At 38.7% G+C, this 5,416-nt stretch overlaps 1 pseudogene; it reads right to left on the bottom strand.

Moving 5' to 3' along the window:
* Positions 1-3,516: 3,516 nt before the first annotated feature.
* Positions 3,517-4,559, bottom strand: LOC149197342 (calmodulin-like protein 3 pseudogene; annotated as a pseudogene).
* Positions 4,560-5,416: the final 857 nt, after the last annotated feature.

Below are 5,416 nucleotides of genomic sequence, written 5' to 3'. Positions count from 1 at the left end.
AGGTATACTAGAATCAATAGCTTGACTTGAGGTAGATGGCGTGGAGGATGGTTCAACAGGTTTGGACGGATCTGCTTTAGGTATGGAATGTTATGACAAAATATCAACGCTATTACTAGTGGAGGGTGCAGAGGAAGTGGGCATGGGTTTTTTGGGGGTAGATGGGGGCTTTTTGGCATGCTTCTTTCGATTGGTAACCTTGGTGAATCCTTCAAAATCAGACTTCTCCGAGTTATCATTGGTTTTGGGGGAAGCATTTAATGGACAGTCTCAGAATAGATGGCCATGAGCATGGCATTTTCTACATCTGAAGGGCACATGTTCATAATCTATGGGCTGAATCCATTCAAAATCATCATGAAGTAGGCTTACCGAATCCATGAGGGCTTTGTCTAGCCGCATGTAAACGCAGATGCGAGCATACGAGGTATACCTTCGGAGCTTTGTTTCCTCTGCAATCTTTATGAATTCTCCTAGGCCATTGCCAATGTCTTTTAGCGATTCTTCATCCCAGTATTCCAAAGGCAGAGAGTACATTCAAATCCAAACCGATGCCCAACTGAAGTCCTCTTTATCTGGATTAAATCTTTCAATCCAATCCCTTAAATACAGACCCGCTGCATTGAAGAAATAAGGGCCGTCGTCTAAGATTCTATTCTTGTCTTCGATGCAGTTGAATATAGCATTGAAGAAACCTTTTGGCCCTAGTTGTAGGGTAACATGTCCTTTTGGTTTCCATTTTGAAGCAATCCATCCCTGCAAGGCTTTCTCTGTTGGCCAGAAACCAATGAATTTACCTATAAGCGCATGATCCTTCATAAACTGTATTTGGGCATTGATTCGATGGCTTGGTAAGTCGATCTTGGGGCGCTCTGCTGCTATGGGCTTGCATGTGGACGATGTCGCCTTCACGGGTTCTGCATTTTCCGTGGAGTCCTTCTCCTTCCCTTTGTTCGAAGCTTCCGCCTCCTGCTGCTGGGCGGATTGATTCGGCAGTTGTGCCGCTGTTCCGGATGATGGCTTTTCATTTTCATTGGTATTCAAGTTGGGATTTCGGTTGTCGTTGTTACCTATGGGGGGAGGCCCCGTGGCCTCCCCCATCTGAATATTCATTACGTAGACTCCGTCAATGCATCTGAACCAGTGCTCGAGAGACTACGTCGCTGCAATGGAGGCCTATCGCACCTGTACTCCTGCTATGGTAGGGTTTGTCAGAAACCCTAGACTGCCATGGTTCACAAGCTCTCCATTCGTTATTACTATCACTTTAGCTCAATTCTTTTGGATGTAATTAAATGTTACTAACATACACGAATTGATATGCGAGCCTAATATTAGCAATACTTTGTGTTTTCAAAAAAATATATAATAACAAGTTACAACTTCGAGGTCACGAAGGACCTAAAATGTAACTATGAACATAATGTTACATATGTGAAATAAACAGAAAGCCAATTTTTGCGTCAAAACAAAAACTTAGAATCTTGACAAAGAGAGAACACGTCTAATTTGATAGTAGCCAGGTGAGGCTTTATTGTAATTATGCCATATAAATGGTCTTGAAACAAAAAAGGAATGCCAACAAATCAGTAAATTATTTCAGATACCCAGAAGTAGAAATTTGAATGAAACCCTAAAGCCTCCTTGTAACCTTCAACTAACCTTAAAAAGAACTAATATACAACGAGTCAATGAATGTAAATTAGCAAGGGAGCGAGGTAGAATTATGGGGATTTTAATTCACCCATATAAGTGAAAGAAAATAATAGTTTTTGTTACCTAAGAGGGTTAAGGCACGAGTATATAAGACCTCAACCTGAGACAATGTGTGAGTTGATAAATATAAGGTTAATTAACTAGTTAACCAAAAGGAAATTTAGATTTTCTGAGAGCAATAGAAGAAAAATCAGTAAATACCTTTAGTTCATATACAGTATCGCTCAGAAGAGTGAAAGTGATGAAGAAACCTGGACCTTGAGGACACAGAGCAGGAGTTTTACATCTTTTTTTAATTTAAAAAGAGAGAGAGAGAGAAAAAACGAAACGAGTTAACAATTTAAACTTTCTCTAGAGTTTCCAAAAAGACCATGGCAGATGTTAATGGCTTTCCAAAAATTTTGAAAACCCTTCGAAAAATCATTGCATTCGTGACCTTAAACATATGAAAACCTAACTTGCGAAGGGAAGGACGAATACCTAAGCAATTACTTTGCAACCCTTCAGAAAATCCAAACCCTGTGTTCATTTTTTCCCTCTGACAAGGACAAAAACCCTTAAGAGTATCAGTTACACAAATTAGAAAAGAAAGAAGAGTTATATATTTAATAAGGCAAATTTATCTAAAATTTTGCTAGTTGCTTTCAACTAGAGTGTTGGTTTAACAAGAGTATTACGAAACTAACCATTTGAGTGACAAATTGGCAAGGAAAGCCCTTCCCCACTAGCCTACAAGTAGAGCTCCATCTACAAACTTTATAGAATGCAAATGGCAGAGGAGGCTCTGGAGGGGGTAGGTTGGTTACCCTAACCACCCAAAAAAACACCAATCATTGTTGGATGAGAACCTAGGATGATGATTATTCATTCCTAGTAGCCCATGTGATTAGGAAGAGGTGTCAAGTTTATATTAAGCCATGAAGGAGCTATGGAATTAAAATTAGCATAAATTTCATAACTCGAACACTCCCATATAAATATATGATACCAAAAAAGGGCCTATGTAACATATGAATCTCTCACCTTTTATTTAAGTTTCCATAAGGAGCCGAGAGGGAGGCTATAGATCAACCATAAACCAATGGTAAGATTGTAAAATAATTAAGGTAATATATTAAGTTCCAATTGTGTAAGTGCTATAAACTTGAAAGAAATATAAACATATGAATCCCTCCCTTTTTATTTAAGTTTCCATAAGGAACCAGGAGAGGGGCTCCTATAGTTAGAAATAATGAATTAGAATATTAAGAAAAACAAATCTACAAAAAGGAATAATGAAAATAAGAGTAAGATTAAAATTATTTATATTTTATAATGCTTTTAATTACTTAACATCATGATTTGTACTTCATGAGGTTTTTATTTAGATAATTTGTATTTAAAAACCATCAATTTGAAATCATGAAGAGTTATTACAATCTCTCTCGTACTGAATTGTAACATGCATCATAAGAAGGTGGCCAGCCCCAACATAGCCCTTATTGAATTCACGATCTACAGAGTCACAAATCCGTGGCCAATTCCATGACTGCCAATCGACCAAAAAGGACTGTTACACTCTAGAATATAGAGAGGCAGAAAGAAGCCGACCATGCCAGCCATCAGATGTTGGGTTTCTAACCAATGTTTCGGATGGAGATAAACTGGTTCTGGTCTGAGTGACCATCGGCTCAAAGCTCAAGAAAACTAGCCATGAACATCACGCTTTGGTAAGCGAACTATACATACACTTGTGGGCAACTTTATATATGCAGCGAAGGATACAATTGTGGGATATACAGGAAAAAGTACACCTATCAGTAAAACTGAAATCGCCAACCACGCTGACTTTAAAATAATTACAAAATGACATCCTATTCTAAAAGAATAGTTTGTGTTCAAGAGATTTAAGATGAATCTACAGTGATTTACGATACACTGCATACTAACTGGAAAATAAAATTCCACCTACTTACTGCAAAATAAAATTCCAAAGTTAATTTCTGCTAAATCCAACGCTCATCATCTCATTAAACTCCAAATAATTAACCATCCCATCGCCATCTTTATCAACTTTCTGTATCATCTTCTTGCACTCCTCGATCGCTCGACCTTCCTCCAGACCCAGCGACTTCAGCACGGCCTGCAGCTCTTCCACAGTTATCAAACCGTCGCCATTCTCGTCGAAAACGCCGAACGCCTCCGCCAGATCCGCGTCTTCACGATCCGCCCTTACGTCTTCTTCTTCTTCACCCCCTCGCTTACCACTCATCGATTCGTACAGCGTAACGAACTCATCAAAATCCACATACCCATCGCCATTGACGTCCACGGTTTGAATCGTGGAGACCAATTCCTCTTCGCCAACGCACAACCTGAGCTTATCGAAGGACTCTCTCATCTCCTGTTTGCTGATCAGCCCGTCGCCATTCTTGTCGAAGGTCGAGAAAACCCTCCTCAGTTCCTCTCTGCCCACAGCTTTCTCTGACACCGCCTCGGCTGAGTCATCCGCCATTATTAGAGCCTCTTCAGAGGGCTTGAAGTCGAAACAGAGCTTGAACTTCCTGCGAAAAATATATCTGAACGAAGGCCGTAAAGAAAATGAGTTCTCAGATCTAACCTCGCTGTCTCGATATCCGCTGAAATTTTCACTAAGAATTCTTTGATTTCTTCAATTGAATCTGGATACACGAATCCCATGGAAACAGAGTCAATATATAGTATTGCAGAGGCCAGTAACAAACGAACTGCACCACGCAAAATAACGTTGAAATTGGCTTCGGAGAGAAACTCTGCTGTCACACGCCATGATTTAAAAATACGGCTACCTATCCAGAATCTTCCACACGCCACATTCTAGAGAGCCTTCGGCGGAGTGGACTGGAAATCGATCCGAGGATATAAATTTGACGATACCCACCACTACCTGACGCGTTCCGGACGCGGAGTATACACGGCTAGAGGTGGGGCCCACCATTCCGCGTGAAGTTATGATGGGTATGTGTAGGAAGTTCCTATTTCCATTTTTATTACTTCATTAATGCGCCTTGACATGGGTTTTCGATAGCGAAATATAACATTCGCGCGGGGTGATGACTAGAGAAAAAAATAATGACGTGTTATTGAAGTAGTTTGGAATAAGTTGAAAGGATTCAATATTTAGGAAAAATATCATATTCTTTTATTGCTAAAAAAATATTTATATATTCTATCTTTTACAAAACGTATTAACACTATTTTATATGTTTGTTTTTTTTTGTTTTTTTGTTTTTTTGGTATAATATGATATAAAAAAAGAGTTTCAAGCATTATTTTGATCAAAGGAAATATAAATGCAACACTATTGATGGCAGTGAGTAAAATATTAACATTTTTAATATAAATAGATGTTAAAATTTGTCATCAAGCCATATTTGTCTGAAAAGAAGAGTATATTTCATTACGGAGATCCATTGGAGTGAACAAGGTGTTGAAGGTTATAATCATGTAGCATTTGCCTACCGGTGGAGATGAGGATTTTTCCACTTTTCAGTACATAGATTCCATATCTTTCTTAAAAAAAATATATCTTTCTTCCACACTTAAAGCCTTTTTTAATAGAAGATATGTCTTCTTGTTCCATTCTCTATGAATGTGTTGAAGGAGAGGAAAAGGAAATTGCCCTTCAGTCTAGCTATTATGTCTTTCCAATGGCGTAAGTTTAGAACCTGTAGATTTTTTA

This window comes from Pinus tabuliformis, chromosome 2_2 (assembly GCF_031772625.1).
Source record: "Pinus tabuliformis cultivar Carrire ecotype Pingquan chromosome 2_2, CPIR1, whole genome shotgun sequence".
Lineage (NCBI taxonomy): Eukaryota > Viridiplantae > Streptophyta > Pinopsida > Pinales > Pinaceae > Pinus > Pinus tabuliformis.
Note: the sequence above shows the minus strand (reverse complement) of the source record. Positions and strands in the feature narration are given on the sequence as shown.